The following is a 25039-nucleotide window of genomic DNA, read 5'->3' as shown; positions in this document are numbered from 1 at the left end:
GGTCACTCTGCATCTTCTGATTGGATAATTTAGTCCATTTACATTTTGAGTAATTATTGATAGGTATGGACTTCCTACTGCCATTTTGTTCATTGTTTTATGGCTCTTTTGTAGTTCCTTTCTTCTACTCTTGCTTCCTCTCTTTGTGATTTGATGGTTTTCTGTAATGGTGTGTTTAGGGTCCTTTCTCTTTATTTTTTATGTGTTTACTGTAGGCTTTTTCTCTGTGGTTACCATGAGACTTACATAAAACATCTTATATTTATAACAAGTCTATCTTAAGCTAACAACTTAAACTTCAAATGCACATAAAACCTTGACATTTTTACATTCTTCTTTGTCCACATTTTATGTTTTTGATGTCACACTCTACATCTTTTTATATTGTGTATACATTAATTAATTATTGTTATTAGAGTTACTTTTAATATTTTTGTCTTTTAATCTTTATGCTATATTTGTAAATTATTTATCCAGCACCATTGCAATATTAGTGTATTCTGAATTTAAGTATATGTTTATATTTACCAGTGAGTTTTATACTTCCTTATGTTTTCCTGTTACTAATTAGCATCTTCTTATTTCAGCTTGAGGAGCTCCCTTTAACATTTCTCATAAGGCCAGTGTAAGTGTGATGAACTCCTTCAGCTTTTGCTTGTCTGAAAAACTCTTCATCTCTCCTTTAATTATGAATGACAGCATTGCTGGATAGAATAGTCTTGGTTGACAGCTTTTTTGTTTTAATACTTTGAATATATTATTCTGTTTCCTTCTGGCCTAGAAAGTGTCTGCTGAAAAATTTGCTCGTAGTCTTGTGGGAGTTCTCTTGTATGGAAAAAGTTGCTTTTCTCTTGCTTTGTTTAAGAGTCTCTCTTTGTCTTTAACTTTGATAGTTTAATTATAATGTGTCTCTGTGTGGATATCTTTAGATTAATCTTATTCAGTACTTTTTTGGCTTTCTGAATTTGGATATCTGTTTCTTCAGGTTAGGGAAGTTTTCAGCCATTATTTCTTTGAATAAATGGTCTGCTCCTCCCCCCGTCTTTTTCTGCAATGCTTAAATATAAGTATTGGTCTGTCTGATAGTGTCCCATATGTCTTAGGCTCTTAAGCTGTCTTCACTTTTTTTTTTTTTTTTCTTTCTATTTTGCTCCTCTGGGTGAATGCCACTGCCCTATCTTCAGTTTCACTGATCTTTTCTTCCACTTGATCTAGCCTGATGTTGAACTCCTCTACTGAATCAATCTATCTATCTTTCTGTCTGTCTGTCTGTCTATGTTTTTAGGGCCACACCCATGGCATATGGAGGTTCCCAGGCTAGGGGTCGAGTCAGAGCTGTAGCTTCCGGCCTATGCCACAGCCACAGCAATGTGGGATCCAAGCTGCGTCTGCAGCCTATATCATAGCTCACAGCAAAGCTGGATCCTACACCCACTGAGCAAGGCCAGGGATCAAACCTTTGTCCTCATGGATGCTGGCCAGATTTGTTTCCACTGAGCCATGATGGGAACACCATCCTCTACTGAAATTTTCAGTTCAGTTATTACATTCCTTAGCACTATGATTTCTCCTTTGGTACTTTTAAATATTCTCTCTTTGTTGAGATTCTCACTTTATTCAGTCATTGGTTTTCTAACCTCAGGGAACATCTTCATGACCATTATTTTGAACTCTCTATCATATAAATCACTCATTTCTAATTTATTAAGATTGGTTTCTAGAGATTTACCTTGTTCTTTTGTTTGGAATCTAGTCCCCTATGTCCTCATTTTCCTAACTCTCTGTGTTGGTTTCTGTGCATTAGGCTAAACAGCCACTTTTTCCATTCTTGATAGACTGTTTTTAAATAGGAGGTGAACCTTGTCATTTGGTTTGGCCTGAGGTCCAGGTTGTTGCTCAAAGTCTTGTTTGTCGAGCCGCCATCATTGCTCTTAGTGGTTTCCAGTAGTTGACTGTCTGTCAAGACCCGTTGGTGTTCCAAAGGCGAGGATTGCTGTCAGCTTAGAAGCTGGACCCTCAGACAGAAGCTGGGAAAGTATAGAGTTAAACCCTTTCCAGGAATAAACTGGGAGATGAGCGTTTTTGCCTTCTCCCTCGGTGTTGATCCTAGGTGTATAGCCATCGGGGCAGGGTGGGGCAGGGAGTGCCTATTTAAAAATGGCTTCTTTATTGGCTATAGTCCTGTGAGACTGTGAATGCAAGCCCTGTTGCCTGTCAAAGCTATATGATCTGGGGGCCTATCTCAAGTCAGCTCTAAAAGTGGGGCACTAGATGTGTAGAGAAACTCCTTTCAGGGAGATCCTAGCAACTGGTTTTATTATTGGAACAAGTGGAAGGAGAAAGAGGAAGTACCTCCTGGCTCCTTTAGGCTCCAGTGAGGATTTCAGTCAGCTCTTAAATGCAGGCTAATTAGAAGCCTGATCTTCAGGCAACAGCTTATAGAGTGTGCAGTCAGACCCCTCCCAGTGGAAACTAGGAGATGGACATTTTTGCCTGCTCCCAGTGAGCTGAGCCCTGGGGTATAGCAGCAGTGAGTGCTCACACATGCCTGTTAAGAAGTGCTTTGTTTTCTACAGTCCTGTGGGACTCATGAATGCAAGCCCTGCTGGCTATCAGAGCTAGGCAATCTGGAGGCTCATCTCTCAGGTGGCAGCTGCAAAAACTGGGGCACCAGAATTATGTGCAAGCTCCTTCCTGCGGGATGCTGGTGACTTGGTTTTATTGTTGGAGAAAGAAAATAAAGGAAGTGCTCACCAGCTCCCATAGGCTCTGGTGTGGGTTACAGCCAGCTCCTAGATGCATGCTAAATGAGAAGTCACAGCCTCAGGCAGCGACTTGCTACGTATGCACCTAAAAATCTCTTCTAGGTAAAGACTGTGAGCTGGGCATTCTTACCTGCTCCCTTTGCACTGAGCCCCTGGGGGATCACCTTGGCAAGTGCTCACCTGCCCATTAAGACCTGCTTCTTTGTTTGCTCTAGTCTTAAGGTCTTGTGGACACAGCCCCGTTGGCTTTCAGAGCTAGGTGTTGGGGAGCCTCTCCTGTGGTTGAAGGTCTTAAAAGTTGGGGCACTACGTATGCAGTCGAAAGCCTTTGTGCCTCAGGGAGAATCTGGGAGTTAGAAGTCCCTCCTGGAGTTCCCGTCGTGGCGCAGTGGTTAACGAATCCGACTAGGAACCATGAGGTTGCGGGTTCGGTCCCTGCCCTTGCTCAGTGGGTTAAGGATCCGGCGTTGCCGTGAGCTGTGGTGTAGGTTGCAGACGCGGCTCGGATCCCGCGTTGCTGTGGCTCTGGTGTAGGCCGGTGGCTACAGCTCCGATTCGACCCCTAGCCTGGGAACCTCCATATGCCGTGGGAGCGGCCCAAGAAATAGCAAAAAGACAAAAAAAAAAAAAAAAAAAAAAAAAAAAAAAAAGAAGAAGTCCCTCCTGATTGGATGGCCCTGGTGCTGAGAGTAGGTGAGAGTGGATCTCACCCTTTCCTACCCATTTCAGCATGTGTATTTTCTCACTCATTGTGTCAGGGTCACTCACTTTCTGGATTTTTCTGGGAGGGTATAGCTCTGCATGTAACTGTGCATTCATTGCGTCTGTGACAGGAGGGAGGTTCAGGATCTTTTTACGTCGCCATCTTGGTCTCTCCCTTCTGTTTTCTTTTTTTAAAGTAACATGTGTTGAGGCTTACCACGTGGGAGGCCTTGTGCTTATTAGGCTTTAGATCCTTCATTATCCCATTGATTCTCATAGCAGCTATTTGTGGTAGGTGGCATTATTCCTATTTTACAGAAAAGATACCCGAGTTTTCAAAAGGAGACATGCCCAGAGCTGTACAGCTTACACAGCTGGTGAACAGCAGAGCGGGAGTTTCAGTTTTGGTCTGTTTGATTTAAAAGACTTAATCACATTTCACATTCTCTTAGGGAGGGTAGAGGTCATGGCATGGATTTCCCCCAATTCCCACTATTCTTTGAAAGTATGCCATAAAGTGATCTTATACCCAGTTTCTCATGACTTGAAAAAATGTGGGAATATAAGTCCCCTGAAGAAATACACACAAGCCAGTTGAATTAAACTTGATCAGAAACCCCACCCATCAGGATGAACCCGTATGAACATTTTGGAGCAGGTTATTCCACATTTCTTATGCCAAGAATTAAGTATATATATTAGAAGTGCTCTTGAAGCTAAATGCACCCTGCTAGCAAGTTTCTCTCGGTGTGCCCCAAACTGTGTGCTTTCCAAGAGCCATTTGTGTTTTTTCGTAGCCCTGTGTATACCAGTTAAATTTATTGCAATTATCTAAAATAATTAAATAGCACTTAAACCAGTGAAATACCAGCCTAAAAAGAGCGTTGTTTTCCCCACTAAAATTAGGTTGAATGCTTTAGCAAAATGTGATTGATGAATCTCTAAAATAATTGCTCTGGAATTCACAGTGGTTGAGATAACCAGAAGATTGGAAGAGAACTATTAAAAGTCAGGAAGGCTGCCATATTAGTATTGCTTCATGAGCGTAATTAAATTTTTGTTCTACGTTCGAAACTAAATCTGAAAATAGAGAAGAAGATGGATTGTGGAAATGATTTATACAGGTAAGGTGATGTCGAATTCCTGTAAGCAAATACTCAGGTCCTTAGTGCTGTGTCAAAAATGTTTTGGGCCACAGTTGTTATTTTTTATGAATCCTCACTTTCACTAGCTTTTGAAATTGTCATTAATTTCCAGTCCTGGATGCATTTGATTAAGAATGCTTCTACTCTTTATATCTCAAAAGGAGAATTACATAATTTGCTAAGCCACTTTTTTTCCCCACTTAATACATCATGGACATATTTCCAAGCTACTAAATACAGATTAAAGTAGTTTATGGTACTACAAGGTTTGTTCCCAAAAGTACCTAAGAAATTCTAAGTGTATAGCTCAATGAATGATCACAGATCAAACACATCCATGTAACTCATACCCAGGCCAGGAAACCACATTTCCAGTGTCCCAGAAGCCCACCATGGCCTCTTCTTCCCCATCAGAGATAACTGGTATTTTGATTTTTAACATGGTAGTGTCTGTTTTAAAATTATATGGAAAAGGTGTGTATGTGGTTTTTGGCTTTTTTTTTTTTTTTTTTTTTTTTTTTGGGTGCAGGGGGAGCTGCACCACGGCATATGGAAGTTCCCAGGCTAGCAGTTGAATTGGAGCTGCAGCTGCCGCCCCACACGACAGCCCACAGCAGTGTGGGATCCAAGCCGACATCTGCAACCTACACCACAGTTCGCAGCCATACCAGATCCTTAACCCACTGAGCAAGTCCAGGGATCAATCCCGTGTCCTCATGGATACTGGATACTGGTCGGATTTGTTATTGCTGAGCTATGACAGGAATTCCTGTTTTGATGTTTTAAACTCAACATTTATTTGTGAGATTCATCCATGTGTTTAACATGCGTTATTTGGTTACTCCTTGTCACTGCTGAATATTTTTTCATTGAAAGAACGCAGCAAAATATGTACTCATTCTGTTGTTGGTAACTATTTGGTTATCCAGTTTGGGGCTATTATAAAATGCTGCTATGAACTTTCTTGTACTCTAAGTTTGGTATACATGAGCAGGTTTTAATTGTTTTTGGTTTTTATATGGCTAGGGATGTCATTGGCGGTCATGGGATATGCCTGCATTCAACTTGAGGAGATACTGCTAAAGCCGTTGCACTCATTTATACCCCATCAACCCTGTATGTGGCGGAGTTGCCTTTGTGGCTCAACAGAAACAAACCTGATTAGTATCCATGAGGATGTGGATTTGATCCCTGGCCTTGCTCTGTGGGCTAAGGATCCGTCATTGCCCCCTGGTGGTGGTGTAGGTCACACGCATGGCTTGGACCCAGTGTTGCTATAGCTGTGGTGTAGGCTGGAGCTGCAGCTCCAATTTGACCCGTAGCCTGGGAACTTCCATATGCCTCCGGTGCAGCCCTAAAAAACAAACGAAACCCCAATGTGTATGCGATTTTCTGTTGCTCCACAGTTTTGACACCACCAAGTATAGTTTCGGTCCTGTCAGTTTTGTTGATGTTATCCAGTCTGGTACATTTGTGGTGGTATCTTGTGATTTTAATTTGCATCTTCCTGATGACTAATGAGGTTGAACACTTTTTCATGTATTTCTTGATCACCGGGGTGTCTTTGGTTGGGTCCAGGTGTTTGAAGTGCTTAAACGTCTTGCCCATTTTCCTATAGAATTGTCAGAATTTTTCTGGTTTATACTTCATATATTCTAGATCTAAGTTCCTTTGTTAGTTATTTGTGTTAAAGAGATCTTCTCCCACTCCGTGACTTGCTTTTGTTACTCTTTAATAGAGGTTAATAGAAACTCCTAATTTTGATGCCATCCTGTTTACCAGTTTCCCCCTTTATTATTGTGCTTTTTGAATCTCATTTAAGAAATTCTTGCTTACACCCAACCCCAAGGTCATGAAGATATCTTCCTGTATGATCTTACATCAACTTTATTGCTTTACCTTTCACAGTTGATCTATAGTTCACATAGAATTCATTTAATGTATATGGTGAGAAGTTAGGGTTAAGTTTCATTTTATTCCATACTTGTATCTAGTTAATCAAGTAGCATTTATCAAGAAAACCATCCATTCCCCATTGCTCTGCAGTGCCTTTTTTTTTTTTTTTTTCTCCATAAATCAAGTATGTGTATATGCACGAGTCTAGTTCTGGACTCTTCCATTGGTGTATTTCTCTTGTGCTTATATATGTCTTGATTACTGTAGCTTAATAAACTGAAAACTCAGTCTTCTTTGTACCAGTTCCTAATGATATTCTTTGACCCTTCACATTTCCAAATAAAGCTTAGAATCAGCTTGTTAATTTCTACAACCATACAGAAAGAGACACTCAGACTTGCAGGGACTTGCTTAAAATTGCTTTGGCTCCATGGATCAGTTGCTTTGACAATCAGATCTATAGGGTAATTGATATTTTGCAGTATTGAACCTTTCAGTTCATGTGCACGGAGTATTTTCCTATTTGGGTCTTCTTTAACTTGCTTGATGTTTTGTAATTATTTGGTGTTAACATAAATAATTCTTTTCAATGGCTATAGAATTTTGTGGGTAACATATCAAAATTTATTTAATCATTACTCTTATGTTGTGAACTTAAGTTGTTTTTATTTTATTCATTGTTAAAATTTGGCCATGAATATTCACATAGATACATTTTTGGGTACCTTTCTATCTCCTTAGAATTAACTCCTGGAAGTGGGACTTTGGGGTCGTATAGCATATGCACTTTTATCTTCCTCTGTGAGTTGTATCATTTTAAACTTTTCACACGCAGTTATAATAGATTCTACTCTTGCGGCCCGGAGCGATTTTGTTGTTGTTGTTGTTAGTGTTTTTCAGTTTGTTAGGAAAAAATACTCACTGTTCTTTCAGTTTGTATTTTTATTGCTAGTGAGACTGAGCAAGTTTTCGATTGGCCATTTGTAGTTTTTTATGTATACCCTGTTTATGGCTTTGGCTTATTTTCTGTCAGTGTTTTTATTTTTTTCATATTCGTTAGTAAGTGCTCTTTATATATCACAGATAGAACCCTTTGTTTTGAGTATTTACAAAATATAAACCTGCTGGATAAGGGAATTAACCAGTACACTTTTGTTATTAGAGTGGATCTTTGTGAAGGAGCAAAAAGGAAAACCTGTTTAGCCTGTTTAAATTGTGATTATTCCTCAAATATTTATGTCCTTTGCGTACTTTGCAATAACCGTGATAGTATGCTTGGTAGCAGAGGCTGTCAGCAACTAGATAAAATAGAAGATAGGTCGTGTAACAGAGTGGGAAGGTCCTTGAAATTAGAGCCAGAAGCCTGGGTTCTAGACCCGGCCCCACCACTCCCCACCTCTGTGATCTTGGTTCATCCACATAGTCTCTCTGCGCCTTAATTTCCTCATCTGTGTTGTGGGCACATTTATATTAAATATCTCACAGGGCTAAGATGAGATCATATGTGAAAGAAAGTATTGCAAACAGTGTAAATTATAATGCTAGTAAGTGTGGTGTAAGTGTAGCAGGTCCAATTTGTTAAAATTATTATTTATAAAGTGTTCAGCCTAACATCTTTCTGAGTCTGTGGGTTTTGGATTTATACTGATTTGCATGACTCCTTTAAAATAAATGACTCGTTGTGTGAAAATTCAACCTTATGTTCTCTGTGACAGTGCAGAGTGCATTTGTGCATTTGTGTTGTACTGGCTTCTGGGGCACTGGGCTTCTGTCTCCAACACTGAGAGCCTCTGTGAGCTCATTCGCCACCACTCTGGTAAAAGCCATTTTGATCTGTGATGAGGGCTGTGCTTTAAGAGGGCACTGATGGTGGAATCTATCTTTTGGTCCTTTCATTAAGAAGCTCTCTTTACAAAAGAGGCAATATGATTTTGCGTTGCAAAGGATCCCCTATTTCTTTTTAAAACTCTTGAAACCAGGTAATTTAATTATGTCTCTGCCACAGCCTTTTATCTTCCTTTGCAAGGGAATTCTGTCTCCTTTGACGCCTCATGTTGGAAGCCAGTCTGCTTATTCTCAGAATTAATTAACATGCAAATACTTGTCTGGAGACGTGGAAACACTACTTTTTCAATTAGCATTTAAATGTCACTCTTAATGATGTCAGATTGACTCTTTTAAGGGCAAATTAAAATGGTATAGTCATCATCTGATTATTTCCTAGAGCATGTTATGGGTATTCTGATTATTTGGTCTTAGTGGGAGCTTTAATCTACTACTCTTCACAAGCTAACTGAGTCAGGTCCAAAGCCATACAGTAGTACCTTCTTATCCGTGGTGTTACTTTCTATAGTTTCATTTACCTGCAGTTAACTGTGGTCCAAAAATTGTAAATAGAAAGTTCCAGAAATAAACAATTCGTAAGTTATGAATCTCATGCATTCCTGCTGTGTCCCCCCCGGACATAGCCACTGACCCAGTAGCACAGTGCTTGTGTCCAGGTGGCCCTTATTTTCCTTAATAATGGATCCCAAGCTCAAGAATGACGATGCTGGCAGTTCCGACATGCCCAAGAAATGCCATAAAGAGCTTTCTTTAAGTGAAAAGGTGAACGTTCTTGACTTAATAAGGAAAGAAAAAAAATTCTATGCTGAAGTTGCTAAGAGCTACAGCAAGAACGAAACTTCTACCTGTGAAACTATGAAGAAGGAAAAAGAAATTTATGCTACTTTTGCTGTTGCACCTCAAACCGCAAACGTTATGGCCACAGTGTGTGCTCAGTGTTGAGTGATAAGATGGAGAAGGCATTAAATTTGTGAGTGGAAGTCATGAACAGAAAATGCGTTCAATTGACGGCAGTGCGTTAGGCCAGAAAGCAGTGAGTCTATCTGAAGACTTCAGCAAGGGGGCCCCTGAAACGAGTGACACCAAGTCATTTATTGCACGTAGGGGATGGTTACACAGATTCAGGAATCGGTTTAGACTGAAAAATATAAAGATTCCTAGAGAACCATGTCTGTCCATGAAGAGGGCGCTGCCACATTTCCAGCAGAGTTTAGGAAGTTAAGGAGAGAGACCACGTTCATCTAAGTTTTATTACACAGTAACTCGTTATAATCATTCTAGTATTAGTTACTGTTGTTAATCTCTTACTGTGCCTGATTTATAAATTAAACTTCGTCGTAGGTGTGGGTATGTATGTGTAGGGAAAAACATAGTATATGCATATTCTGTACGATGCATGGTTTCAGGTGGCCACTGGGGGGTCTTGGAACACCTGCTCTGCAGATAAGAGGGGGACCACTGCACTCAATTACTTCAGAGCCAGCTTCTGGCCTCCCTTTCTTTGCCTATGGTTTCTAGAAAGGTCTACTTTCCACACAGACGTATCATTTTTTATTTAAGTGGACTCATTAAATACATGCATTTTCTGTAACCTGCTTTACTATGTGGGATAGCTTTTCCTGTTACTACATAGTTCTCCCTTATTTTTTAAATCAGAATAGTTGTCCCTGTGTTGCTTCTTCAGGATTCTTATTGGACAATCTTTAAGTTTTTTTCCTTAATCCCTTGCTGTTTATTACACACTCGGCTGCATAGAATATCCTCGTAGCCATCTGCAGACTTGAAGAGGTGTTATTGGCAGGGTACCTGCAATGGAGTTTCTAGGTTGAAGACCAGGTGTTAAAAGTGTGGTAGACATTGATGAACTGTCCTCCAGGAATGCTGTGCTTATTTGCATTGTATCCACAGTGTATGCAAATTCCTTTTTCTGAGTATTTTTTCTTTTTAAAGAGCATCCTGGACTTAGGGCCAGAGAAGAAGAGGCACGGAGGAGAGAGCCTGCTAAAAATAAGTGGTGGCCAAGAGAAATGAAAACATGTGTTCACACAAACCCTTGGACATAGCAGCGCTATTCATAACAGCCCCAAATGGAAACAGCCCAAATGATCATTGACTGTTGCCTGGATTAACAAAACGTGGTATATGTGTGCAAGGGAATATTATTCAGCAGTACAAGGAATGAGGTACCAATACACGCTATAATGTGGATCCGCCTTGAAAGCATCAGGCTAAACGAAAGAAGCCTGTCACAAACGGTGCACACAGTTTTGTGAAGTGTCCAGACTAAGCACATCCACAGAGACAGAGAGTACAGTCGTGCTTGCTCACGTCTGGGAGGGTGAGTGGGTGGGGGAGGGGCAAGTGGCAGCTGCTAGGCACAGGGTGATGAAGACGTTCTAAAACTAGATGGTGGTGATGGTTACACCCGTCCGTGAGTGTGCTGAAAACCATTGACTGGCACGTACGCGTCAGTGGGTGAATTTCATGGTGTGAGAATTATGCATCAGGAAAGCTGCTGAAAGAAATGAGTGGCGGCAGAATGCATGGAATGGGATGGGAAGGGTGAGGCTGTGGCCATTACGGGGGGCCTGTGGGGCAGACAGGAAGACGCTGTTACAGCAGTGGGGCAGGGAATTTGGATGGGGAAAGCCTTCCTGTGGGTGACGCTGAGCTGAGTGTTCCGTGGCTGATGAGAGCCAGCTGCAGAGGTGGTTGGTAGTTCCTCACCCCTTAGCAGATGGAGACAGAGGCGGTTTCTGCAAGCCCCAGGCAGGGTGGGCATGGGGGTGAGGACACTGAAGTACTGACTCCTTGTCCTCATTCCGGGCTTGGAATACGCAGAAATACTGTCCTCCTGGAAGGCAGTGATGGTTTCCTTTGCTGACGGAGCAATCCCTGCTGTGCTCCAGCATTTGGAAAAGGAAGGTCAGAGAGGAAGCTGAGCTCAGCTGCTGAGTCAAGGAGAAAGGGAGGAAGACCTAAGGTCACAAAGGACAATGAGCATGAGCAAGTCGTTGGTGATCAAGTCAGCAGTTAAGCTTGTTCTGCGCCGTGGAAGGGACTGTGCTTTTGGAATGTGTGTGCTAAGATATCATGCTAAGAATGTTGAAAAGGAAGTTATGATTTTAAGTGGCCTCTGAGCTGTGCTGATTGATAAAATTTCCCTCTAGGAAAAGGGGATTAATTTTGCAATGAACATGGAAACGTAAAGGAAAATTAGCACACCTTTCTGTGGAAGCCCAGGTTTCCTTGTGAGTGTAGCGTTTCGAGCCTGCTCTCTGTGTGTCCTCGTTCTCCGTTATCGGGGTTCTCTGGCACAGATGAGCTCAAAATCCGAAACCTTCTTAGTTTCTTTTAGGTCCAAGGTTTTTGGCTTCAAAATGAATGGAGGTAGGTCTCCAGGCTTCTGTTTTGAAGGTGAATCATTTTTAGGCGGCTAGGACGGCTTACCAACCCGGAAGGCCTAGGACCGCACATGTGTGGATCGTATTGACCTAATGGCAAAATCTTTTTATATCAGGCACAGGTCTTTTTCTTTGTCACTGTATTTGATTCACTACCCTGCCTATGCCTTATTCTCCAAGAAAGTCATAGAAATTTACATGGTAGATGTTAAACTGTTAGTCTCCATGTGCTTGGTCAGGATGCAAACAGGCATCTCATCCTTTTTTTTTGGCTTTTTTTTTGCTATTTCTTTGGGCCGCTCCCGCGGCATATGGAGGTTCCCAGGCTAGGGGTTGAATCGGAGCTGGAGCCACCAGCCTACGCCAGAGCCACAGCAACGCAGGATCCAAGCCGCGTCTGCGACCTACACCACAGCTCACGGCAACGCCGGATCCTTAACCCACTGAGCAAGGGCGGGGACCGAACCCGCAACCTCATGGTTCCTAGTCGGATTCGTTAACCACTGCGCCACGACGGGAACTCCATTTTTAAACCTTTCTAAGAAATAACTTTCCCTCTGACTTTTATTTGACTTGCTAAAGCACCCTGAGCTTTGAGAGAAAACTCAGTCAGTGATTCAGAGCGTGAGGGAGAGGAAGGGAGCGATGCTGGCACATGCGCACCACTTGAATAACAACTGGTGGATATTTTTATATTTATTGCTATTCTTAGTGTAAGGCCTGTCATTACCTAGGGAGTATCTGAGCTCAGTTACACTTATCAGACTTAGAGGTTTTAGTTTGAAGATGTCAATATGTGGGCCTTTGGGAAAACGTTGTGTGCTTAGCTGGTGGTTGAAATGCAGACCTTCCCCATTGGAATTGCTGCTCATTCAATAAATGTAGGCTAAACTTTTAACAGATTAAACTGCACAACAGTTAAAATTGCTCTTTATTTCTGGCTATCAACCAACCCCTAACTACTACCCATAGCCACTCAGGGCTTTTGTTTGGTTTTAGCATGTTTTGCTTTTTGATTCATTTCTCTTAAATGTTATTTTCAAGGTAATCAGCTCTGGCCTGTATTAGAATTCCCCTTTGTGTTCTTGTGTTAGGATTCTGGAAGTAGCAATGAATTCACAGGCAGACTAAGAATGTAAAAGAGTGTACCTTGATTATATATCAATTTAAAAAATAAATTAAAAAAAAACCAAAATAAAGCAAATACAGGAGTAAGGTGTATCTACCACTTACCAAGGCTGGGATATAAACTTTCATCCTTTGCCAACCCGGTTAGAAATTGTGACTATGAGCTGTCATGACTTAACTTCAAAGCACAGCTTGTTCTCTTGGCAGTAGAGCCAAAACATTTTAATTATGCCCGAACATCTATTGTAGGTTCGTGTAGACAAGTGAGTGAGAGTCTTGTGTTGGTTGTTGATGATGTTGCACATATTTAGATTTAGCTAAATGTCAAAATTGCCCCAAGCCAAGATATAGTCGTTGATGAAGACTTGAACTCTCCGTGTCTGGTAGATGTTTCATGGAAAGCAAAACCTTTTCTGTCCTTTTCTTTTTTTGAACCACAGACTGAGGAAGCAATGAGGTGGAAACACTACTTGGCCCTGAGTTCTACCCCGAAGGAAAAACTGTTTATTGAGGTAGAGTTGACTAAAACCCTGGAAGGGAGGTAATCGTGATAGTATTGTTTTGTAAATGGAAAAGAAGGAAAAGTTGGACTTAACTGTATAGTAATGGTGACTTCAGGAAACACTTGTTTAGAAAAAGGATAGGTATTTGCCAATGTCTTGAGACTTGAAAAGAGAAGACAGTACAAAAAGAGAAAGGGAGAAAGAAAAAGAAAAAAAAAAAATCTGACAGCAAAAAATTCCCGTTTAGAGAAATGAGGAAGAAAGAGGGCGGGAATGAGGATGTTTTGGCTGGGCTTGGATATGAAGAGAATGGGTCCAGAAGATGGAAGACAAGTACATCAAGGACAAATTCAGAAGCATGGCACAAAACCAGTAAAAAAAAAAACCTATCTGCAAAGCTCAAGTCCAGACTGAGCTGAGGCTGCAGAGAGTGCTAAGGACAACAGAAAAGGGCTCTTTAAAGCTATGTTCAAAAACAAGAAGAACAAGTAAAGGCTCAGCTCATTGCTTGGGGCAGATGGAGTAATGCTAACATGATGAAAAGCAGACCAACTCAACGACTTGGCTTCTCTCTTCCCTATCAAAGAGTGATCTTCAAACTGGAATGTGTAACGTAAACATGCTTGAGAATAAATGGGAGCACGCAGGATGGGGGATGATAATACTAGTTGCAATTATCATTTGCTGAGTTTCTATGCAGTAATGAGTATTAGGAAAGAGAATTAATTTTTTTTTCCCAAGTGTTTATGGCAGCTTTGCATGGTACGTATCCTTGTCATCAACCCCATTTTACAGGTGAGAACACTGAGGCTTAGGAAGATTTTAATAATAAGCCTGAAGTTACGTAGCCAGTAAGTGATGGACTGGTGGTCAGATCCAGGTCTAACTAGCTTCAGAGTCTGACTCTTTTGCCTGGCCACCTGACTCCTAGCTGTTTTAAGCAGGATCGTGTCTGTCGGCTCAAATTACCTTGTAAGATACATAAACAAACAAACAAACAAAAATCCAGTAGATGCCATGGGATGGGTAGGTGGGTGGGTGGGGGGAAGAAGGAAAATGAAATATCAAAATGATAAAAAACAAGGACTCTCTCAATTTCCTTTTCAAGGTTTACCTTGGACTCTCCAGAGCTTAATGTTGATCCTTCGCACACCTGAGATTTTGTGATGCAAGTGAACAGTTCTAAGTGAAAGTAAGGATTCTTAGGAGGCAACAAAGGTTCACAAAGCCTCCCAAATTAGACGCTTTCCCCCTGACCTCTCTTTCTTCCTGATTTTAACTGGTAACCCTGTCATTTGCCAGAGAATCCTGTATGGTTTATGAATAAGTTTAATTAATACAGATTCAGTTGAAGAGATTCATATTTCTTTGAATAACCTATACAGATTCTTGACTTTATTTTTTATTTTTTTTAAGTTTTATCAAAGTGTAGTTAATTTACAAGACAGTGATCATTTCTGCTGTACAACAACATGACGCAGTCATACGTATACACAAATCCATTCTCTCTCAGATGCTTTTCCCCCACATAGATGACCACAGAATGCTGGACAGAGTTCTCTCTGCTGTGCAGCAGGTCCCTATTGGCCAGTCATCAGATTATGGACATTAGACAAACAAGCTTTGTTGAAATCAAAATAGCATATTTATAGCATTTCTTCCATCAATCCATGTAACAACTCTATAAAAAAAGGAGGTGATGTGTTTTGGCTTGAATTGTTCTTGGTAAACCTTTGGCGGTTCCTGGTATTTATTGCCTCCTAAGTGCTTGTTGATGAATTATCTGTCAGCATTCCTCAGGCGTTTTCTGAAGAACTCTGTAGATGCTGGAAAAGTTAATAGCTGTCATCTCATGAAAGCACAGTTTGGAAAATGCTGATCTGTATAATAATTTGCTCTTCAACTTTGCCAGTGACAGACATCAAGATCACTGAGCTGTGATTTAGGAAATCAGACTCTTTCATCCTTTAAAAAATCGGGGCTGTATTTGCCTTCTCTTTGCTTCTTTGGAGTATTCTACGTCTTTATGCCTATCTGTCGGCTCATTCAGCATCCTAGAACATAATTTACACTGGCTTGGTGACTTGAGGTCTTCTAAAAGAGTTGGGCATATTCTTACTTTTGGGGGGCTTTAATCCTTATTTATGCCTTACCTTTCGACATCTGAAGAGGAATTAGACATGGCATGCCTAGTATCCAGTGGCTGAAAGTAGGAGCAGTGATTGAAGTTACAAATAGAGAGATTTCATATCAGTGTAATGCAGTGCTTTCTAATAATTTGGAGGGTCAAGTGGAGATTATATCTGTTAGGTACAAAGAGGAGATGTATACACTGGATGGGATGTCAGAGAAGATGACCTTCTGATGCTCGGATTTCATGATGACAGACATAGCTGCTTCGTACAGTCAAAAATAGGCTATCCTTTGGGTACAGCCAATATCTTGGAAATCAAAGACCGTTTCGTTATAGTACCAGTATTATCCAAGGAAAGCAGTGCAATGTCAAGTTCTGAAGAGTAATTGCTACCTTGGTTATTCAAAGGGGGTGTGTGGTTGGGAAATGGATCTACTTTAGGGACCCTTCAGTGTATGAGAATGAAATGATAGGTTATCATCACTGCCTGCTCTTCCAATAGCACTGTCCACAGTGGTTTTGTTTTTATTGATCTTCAAAGAAGAGAAATCAGATTTTGGTTAGGACCCTATTTGAGTATAACATGACTGTGTCGAGATTAAAACTTTGCAGAAGTTCGAAATGAAATGGAATTAACTGCATTGCCCTGTAAGTAGATTGGAAGAAATGCTTGTGAGATTTTGGCCAGGACAAAGAGTTGCAGTCAGTATTCCTTTTTTCTTCTTCTTTTTTTTTTTTCATTTTTTCATAACAAGTAGTGGTTCTTTGAAAATAGCTCGTTTCCCCTAAAGTCATGAATAAATTACCAAAAGTAATGGAATTAACAGGATTGTATTTTATTGTTGAAACGAAACATTGCCAAGAGTTATTGCTGGTATTCAGGACCCGACTTTGGGTGAATTCCATTGCAGCCTCACCATTTGAAGAAAATAATAGGGATAGCTTTATAATATTCAGTGCACACATGGTACTTAACAATATGAAATGAATAAGGGACTGAAAAATATGACCGCTGTTGTATAAATTTGCATGAAGAGTAACCATCACGGATGTTGGAGTAACCATCACGGATCTTGCCTGATTATGAGAACTGTGGGACTATGAGAATTATGGTATCGATAATTATAAAATCTTTCATCGAATTTTGTAACTTCTGCCCCCATCCCTGTTCCTAGCAGTGACCATACTGTATTGTACAAAGGTATCCAGTATCTCTTTCCTAGTAGATTGTAAGCTCTCGAGGGCAACTATGAAATGCGTCGTAGTCATTTTCTACTGTACTCTGATTCTGACTGCGGTATGTGGCCACTAGGCTGATGATCACAGAGCTCAGGGGGGTCATTACATCATGATGGTCCCCCTCTGCCCCCACCATCGTTCCTCCACTCTGCAGTCTTCTCGCCAAGCTCTGTGGCCATAACCAATGTTTGTTGAATGAACAAAGGAACGGGCAAACTATTTTTGCTACATACCAGCAGATCCTTCTGGAAATAGGACTGACCAGTACAGACACCGGCATCCTACTGTGTGTGAGGCAAACGTGGCACGCAGGCACTGTGTCGTGGTGCTTGTGACATTGCTGCAGTCACGCCTCGCTTTCCTGCCAGTTTCGAAGCTCTTCCTGACAATCTCCGCAACCTGAGCAGCAGCTGGTGTGTGGTTTTCTGTTTTTCTCTCTCCTTTTCTTTTCCTTCCTTCCTTCCTTCCTTCCTTCCTTCCTTTCTTTCTTTCTTCCTTTCTTCCTTTCTTTCTTTCTTTCTTTCTTTCTTTCTTTCTTTCTTTCTTCCTTCCTTCCTTCCTTCCTTCCTTTCTTTCTTTCTTTCTTCCTTCCTTCCTTCCTTCCTTCCTTCCTTCCTTTCTTTCTTTCTTTCTTCCTTTCTTTCTTCCTTTCTTCCTTCCTTCCTTTCTTTCTTTCTTTCTTCCTTTCTTTCTTCCTTTCTTTCTTTCTTTCTTTCTTCCTTCCTTCCTTCCTTCCTTCCTTTCTTTCTCTTTCTTTCTTCCTTTCTTTCTTTCTTTCTTTCTTTCTTTCTTTCTTTCTTTCTTTCTTTCTTCCTTCCTTCCTTCCTTCCTTCCTTCCTTCCTTTCTTTCTTCCTTCCTTCCTTCCTTCCTTCCTTTCTTTCTCTTTCTTTCTTCCTTTCTTTCTTTTTCTTTCTTTCTTTCTTCCTTTCTTTCTTTCTTCCTTTCTTCCTTCCTTCCTTCCTTCCTTCCTTCCTTCCTTCCTTCCTTTCTTTCTTTCTTTCTTCCTTCCTTCCTTCCTTTCTTTCTCTTTCTTCCTTCCTTCCTTTCTTTCTTTCTTTCTTTCTTTCTTTCTTCCTTTCTTTCTTCCTTTCTTTCTTTCTTTCTTTCTTCCTTCCTTCCTTCCTTCCTTTCTTTCTTTCTTCCTTTCTTCCTTTCTTCCTTCCTTCCTTTCTTTCTTTCTTTCTTTCTTTCTTTCTTTCTTTCTTTCTTTCTTTCTTCCTTCCTTCCTTCCTTCCTTCCTTCCTTCCTTCCTTTCTTTCTTTCTTCCTTCCTTCCTTCCTTCCTTCCTTCCTTCCTTCCTTCCTTTCTTTCTTTCTTAATATTTTTGGAATATCTCACACTTGCCAAGCACTGTGCTGGTACTTTTGCATCTGCTATGTATTTAATCATATATCATGCTTTCAGTTTGAAAAGTATCTTATTTTGCTGGCGTGACCAGAGCTCCCAGCACGTGGTCACACACAAATAAAGGGAAAGTGCCAGGGTTCGACCTAAGTGGTTCTGGCTCCAGATTTCATGTTCCTTCTGTTATACCAGCAGCCTCCCTGCATTGTTGCTCTTTTATTTCCCTCTGTCTTCATCCCTGCCCTCCCTCCCGTGCTGTTTTCTCACCCCAAACACACACGTGGGTGAGTGGTTGGAATAACACCTTTCAAAGGAGACTGAGGTTGTGCTCATCTCATGCAGTGTCACCAAGAGCTCAGCCCCTTAGCGCTTTCGCTAGATCTCGGCCGTTTCCCACGTCGCTTGTCATGACTTGGTCTTTGTCCCCCTGGGTTCTTCTCCGACAAGTCTGAACACTCAAAGGATTTCATCTCTCCAGGCCCACTATGCTTTTCTCTTCCAGTTTATCCTGCAGGAATTCTCCCTCTTTGCTTCCCGAGAGACAGCCTTCAGGGCTGGTTGAGATCTTGGACTCTGGAGTCAGGGTGCAAGGGTGGCAATCCCGACTTTCACTCCTTTCTAGCTGTTTCCTGGGATAAGTTTCCTCTGTGTCTCCGTTTTCTCCCCTGGAAAATGGGGATGGGAACTGTATTGCCATCACAGGATTGTTGACTTAATCCGCTTAAAGCCCCTAACGCCAAAAGCCCATGATAAGACCTTCAATAGATGTTAAGTGTTACTTTGAATAGAAGCCAAGTGTCTCACTCATGATTTAAGATCATCCATGAACTGCTTGGGTTTTTTTCTTTTGCTTCCCATTCATTTCCCCTTCTTCCCTGGGCTCCCATCATCTGCCTGTTCCTCCGGTCCGCATTGTCAGGTCATCTGCCCACCCCCGAGCCGGGACCTGGTCTTCCGCCTCCATCTCGCTCTCTGGGGTGGGTTGATCCTCTCTGTCCACCATGGTTGGCTGGCCTCCCTTACAGAACATCTAGAGCCTTCAAAAATCCCTCGTCTTTGATGAAACCTTTCTTACTAGGAGGGAGAGAGATGAGCGATTCCCATGCTTGTATCTTTTCTGAACGTGCACCTTCCCCTCACCAACACACGGTGTGGTATTGACATATGTTTGTGCCAAGAAATCATAACATGTCACTATTTGCTCTGTACCTAAATGTGTGTTTGGAAGATCAACATTCATTTAGAAAAGGGCACTCTTTTCTGTTTGTGCCTGCGCTGAGCCCACAGCTCATGGAGAACGGGGGCTCTGACTTCAGAGGCCTCTATTCCAGTGTCATCTGGCCACCTTGAATAGGAAGTTCTTGATTCAGAGAAGAGGTGATTTGAATTTACTTATCAACCAAGAACCTAACCCCTAACGTGCATTTTGCGAAATGGGTGTGTCATTGCTTTACTAAGATCTAACAGTTGGAAAGGTCGTCTAAACCTTTCTCATCTTGCATCAGGGATTTTAAATTTGTCTGAATTCTCAGTGAATATCGACTGTAGATGTTTTCCCCAGAGCAGACACAGAACACATCCATGCTTCTCCCACCCACGCAGCCACCTCCCTCTCTTGCAAGCTTTCCTATTTACCCTCCATAATGTTGGGCAGCGGCCTGTACTTTAAGACCTGTTTGGGAGGAAGGACTTTCACAATCAGATGGTAGGAACTGTTCCGGATCCTGAAGAGAAAACTGCCACTGAAGAGTGCAGAGTCTTCTAATTTGGAGAGATGACAAAAATTATAGTGGTTTTGCCTGTCATTTAAAAAATAAACAGACTCTGAACCTGTCTGGATTTACTGGCTGTATAGAACCAGACTGAGAGTACAGCATGCACGAAACTGGTGGAACAAATTCTTCTTCAGGACATTTATGGTGGGTTGGGCTTTTCTTTCTTTCGTTGTGTGTCTCATTACTGGCGATGATTTCTGAAGCATCAGGCGTTTTCCACCTTTGTATGATTTAATCAAAGACAGACGCTTAGTGGCCTTGAGCTGTTTTTCCTCTCCGCATTGGATTAAATCGTTGTCATAACTGCCTCATGGCGTCCTAGAGTGAGGTGGGGATTCCTAAGGGGCCGTGTGTATTCTATAAAGAGTGCCTTTTGGATGTCATCTGGCCAGGTTCTCTCAAATGCACCTTCAGAAACAAATCAATAAAGGAATAGAAGCATTTAGGGAAGAAAAGATGGGTCCGTCCTTTTATTTTTATTTTTTATTTTTATTTTTTTATTTTTTATTTTCCCACTGTACAGCAAGGGGGTCAGGTTATCCTTACATGTATACATTGCAATTACAGTTTTTTCCCCACGTCCTTTTATTTTTAAGATTGAATGTGGGAGTAGGATATTTGTTAATGGAGAAGACGGGGATGTTGCTTGAGCAGATACCCTTCTTATTGCTACATCTTAACATTTAAATTTACTTCAATTTCCAGAGTGCTTTCCTACACATAATTGAATTTTAGGTTCATGGCATCCCGTGAAGTTGCAGGGGAGATATTTATTATCTCCATCATACAAAGAATCATTCCTGCAGAAAGCAGGTCTGATCAGATTGGCTCAGGTCTTGTGATGTCACTTTTCCAATTCTAAGTACAGTACTTTCTCCACTAGATCAGGATATCTCACTCTTGACGATTCAGAAAGTCTGGGCTTAGACTTAGAAATGCACATTTTTGTTACACACCCCAGGAGGCTGATTGTGATGCAGGTATGTGTTAGACCACACTTAAAGACCCCCCCATGTACACCATATTGCATCTTGGGTTTCAGCTTCTTTTTAAGTAAGTATGAAGTATTTAAAATCTTTTTAAGATGGACTATTTAACTCGAGAGGACTGAAAAGTTCTTTTAAATGTTGTGGCAGAAATTGAAGATGAGTTCCCTGGAGGCTTAGTGGGTTAAGGATCTGGCACTGTTACTGCTGTGGCTTGGGTCGCTGCTGTGGCACAGGTTCAATCCCTGGCCCTGGAACATCCGCATGTTGTGAGTGTAGCCAAGAAAAATAGAAAACGGTACATGCACAGGTTTTTTTATTACAACATTGCTTGTAACAGCTGAAGACAGGAACCTTCCAAATACCCATCAATAGAGGAATGGTTTAATGACCAAATGGTGCAATCATAAAGAGGAATAATGGGAATCTCAGAAGGAAATTTTCTACTTTTTTTTGCCATGAAGTCATCTTTAGGATCTACCATTAAGTGATAAAGTGGAAAAAAGTGTTTATATAGTATGCTTCTTGCATGATGAAGGCAAATATTTTTATGTATATGTGTGTATATACTCCAGAAATGTTCTTTTTAGAGAATTCCAACTAATAAATGCAGAAGGATGCCAGCAACAGAGAACCACTGTTTCACAGCATCTGATGAAGTAGTGAAGCAAGGCAGCAGTCATTGATGGATGCTAAAATCGCCGTGTGAAATTGGAGAATCAGCCTGACGGCACTTGAACCCCCTGATCAATCTCAGCATCGCTGCAAGGGGAACAATCGAACATCTCCACTCCTCTTGGTCTGATCCGATAGGGAAGGAACAGCACACCTGTGGATTAGTTTTGCCCCCCGCCCCCATTTGAACCCGAATGTCGTCAAGCTTCTTCACCTAAGGCCAGTTTATAGGAAGCATAGGAGACAGAGGAGAGCATTAACCACCACAAGAGTGCACATCACTCAAGTCCTAAATGTGGGAAGTTCTACAAAACCAATGGTCCAGTTTCTTCAGCACATACACGTTATGGGAAGAAAAGGAGACGGGGGACTGTTTGTAGTAAGTGAAAGAGTCTTAAGAGACGTGTAAACAAGCGCCATGCATGAACCTTGTTTGGAACGTGATTTGAACAAATAACCTCTAAAAGTACCTTTCTTTTTTAAACAACAAGAGAAAATGAAACATTCTCTGTTTATTGCCTGTTATTAGGAAATGATTGATAATTTTATTGATTCTAATGGTGGTATTGTGATTATCTTTAAAGCCCTTATGTGTGGGAAACACTTGATATTGAATTGATCTAATGCCCAAACTTCTCTTTTGAGATACTCCATCAAAAGAAAAAAATGTGTTGAGGGAAATAGACGAAATCAGCATGGACCGTGTCATTAACTGTTGGTTCTCGGTGCCGGGTTCATGAGGGTTGTTTACACTGTTCTCTCTGCTTTGTGGTGTGCGGAAAATTTGCATACTAAGAAAGATCAAGTTGTGTTACTTTAGAGGTGGAATCCTGACAAAGGCCTGGATTGTAGCCCCTCTTTGTGTAACTCAGGGAGAGTCAGGGCTACTCACTCCTTTTCCTCTTCCTTCCTTTCTTTTTACGTTTCTTCCGTTCCTTCGATTTCTTCCAAAATTATTTACTGAACCTCATTTTGTACCAGGCACTATTCTGGTGCAACCAGCCTTACGTGATATAGAAACTCTTATTATTCCCGCTTTACAGATGAGGACACTGAAGCTTAGAGGGGTTAAGCTTCTTACCCACGAGCCCACATCTGCCGGTGACCAAAATCCGAGTGCTTGTGCATTTTGTGCCGCTTCCCAGGAATAGACCTTTTCCTTTGATAGTTTTTTAACTTAATTTTTCATTTTGTTTATGGACAAATTTTACACAATGAGTAAATAAGGGTAAATCAAATGGAACAGCACCTGTACATTACTTGAATGTGAGAAAGATGGAGAATCTCTTTCTTATTGTAATAATTACAAAGACCTAGTTAAAGGCAAAGTGGCAATGAGAGTGAATTCCATAGAAATTTCCTTCATATTCATTAAAAAGTAAAACTCTGAGTTGTAATTTTAAGCCACAAAATAATATTTCTTCAACAGCATACATTTGATCTTTAAATTTTTTTTTTTTTTAACTAGAAATGGAGGCCAGAGAAGAAATGGCTGATTTCATTTCTTTCTTTTTTTTTTAATTTATTTTTTTCCCATTGTAAAGCAAGGGGATCAAGTTATCCTTACATGTATACATTTTTCCCCCCACCCTTTGTTCTGTTGCAACATGAGTATCTAGACATAGTTCTCAATGCTGTTCAGCAGGATCTCCTTGTAAATCTATTCTAAGTTGTGTCTGATAAGCCCAAGCTCCCGATCCCTCCCACTCCCTCCCTCTCCCATCAGGCAACCACAAGTCTATTTTCCAAGTCCATGATTTTCTTTTCTGTGGAGATGTTCATTTGTGCTGTATATTAGATTCCAGTTATAAGTGATATCACATGGTATTTGTCTTTGTCTTTCTGGCTCATTTCACTCAGTATGAGAGTCTCTAGTTCCATCCATGTTGCTGCAAATGGCATTATGTCATTCTTTTTTATAGCTGAGTAGTATTCCATTGTGTATATATACCACATCTTCCGAATCCAATCATCTGTCGATGGACATTTGGGTTGTTTCCATGTCCTGGCTATTGTGAATAGTGCTGCAATGAACATGTGGGTGCATGTGCCTCTTTTAAGCAGAGTTTTGTCTGGGTATATGCCCAAGATTGGGATTGCGGGGTCATATGGAAGTTCTATGTATAGATTTCTAAGGTATCTCCACACTGTTCCCCATAGTGGCTGTACCAGTTTACATTCCCACCGACAGTGCAGGAGGGTTCCCTTTTCTCCACAGCCCCTCCAGCACTTGTTATTTGTGGACTTCTTAATGATGGCCATTCTGACTGGTGGTATCTCATGGTAGTTTTGATTTGCATTTCTCTTATAATCAGCGATGTTGAGCACTTTCTCATGTGTTTGCTGGCCATCTGTATATCTTCCTTGGAGAACAGTCTATTCAGGTCTTTTGCCCATTTTTCCATTGGTTGATTGGCTTTTTTGCTGTTGAGTTGTATAAGTTGCTTGTATAGTCTAGAGATTAAGCCCTTGTCCATTGCATCATTTGAAACTATTTTCTCCCATTCTGTAAGTTGTCTTTTTGTTTTCTTTTGGGTTTCCTTTGCTGTGCAAAAGCTTTTCAGTTCGATGAGGTCCCATGGGTTTATTTTTGCTCTAATTTCTATTGCTTTGGGAGACTGCCCTGAGAAAATATTCATGATGTTGATGTCAGAGAGTGTTTTGCCTATGTTTTCTTCTAGGAGTTTGATGGTGTCCTGTCGTATATTTAAGTCTTCCAGCCATTTGGAGTTTATTTTTGTGCATGGTGTGAGGGTGTGTTCTAATTTCATTGCTTTGCATGCAGCTGTCCAGGTTTCCCAGCAATGCTTGCTGAATAGACTTTCTTTTTCCCATTTTATGTTCTTGCCTCCCTTGTCAAAGATTAATTGACCATAGGTGTCAGTGTTTATTTCCGGGTTCTCTATTCTGTTCCATTGGTCTGTCTGTTTTGATACCAGTACCACACTGTTTTGATGACTGTGGCTTTGTAGTGTTTCTTGAAGTCTGGGAGAGTTATGCCTCCTGCTTGGTTTTTGTTTCTCAGGATTGCTTTGGCGATTCTGGGTCTTTTGTTGTTCCATATAAATGTTTGGATTGTTTGTTCTAGTTCTGTGAAAAATGTCATGGGTAATTTGATAGGGATTGCATGGAATCTGTAGATTGCTTTGGGTAGTATGGCCATTTTTTACAATATTGATTTTTCCAATCCAGGAACATGGAATATCTTTCCATTTCTTTACATATCCTTTGATTTCTTTGATTATAGTTCTATAGTTCTCAGCATATAAGTCCTTTACCTCCTTGGTCAGGTGTATTCTGAGGTATTTGATTTTGTGAGGTGCAATTTTAAAAGGTATTGTATTTTTGTATTCTTTTTCTAATATTTCATTGCTGGTATACAGAAATGCAACTGACTTCTGAATGTTAATCTTATATCCTGCTACTTTTTTTTTTTTTTTTTTTTTTTTTACTAGAAATGGAGGCCAGAGAAGAAATGGTGATTTCATTTCTTGTGT

General features: G+C 40.9%; 1 protein-coding gene across 20 annotated transcripts in view; it reads left to right on the top strand.

The window, feature by feature from the left end:
• Window positions 1-25039, top strand: part of CRADD (CARD and death domain containing adaptor protein) — a 182025-nt gene that overhangs the window by 82978 nt on the left and 74008 nt on the right. The gene's annotated exons all lie outside the window — the stretch shown is intronic.

The sequence above is a fragment of the Sus scrofa genome, chromosome 5 (genome assembly GCF_054392235.1).
Source record: "Sus scrofa isolate SSC_HxYL_T2T_F1_AM1 chromosome 5, Sscrofa_HxYL_maternal_Yorkshire_Landrace_v2.0, whole genome shotgun sequence".
In the NCBI taxonomy this organism is placed as follows: Eukaryota; Metazoa; Chordata; class Mammalia; order Artiodactyla; family Suidae; genus Sus; species Sus scrofa.
The sequence above is the reverse complement of the archived record's forward strand: the minus strand, read 5'-3'. Positions and strand labels throughout refer to the sequence as shown.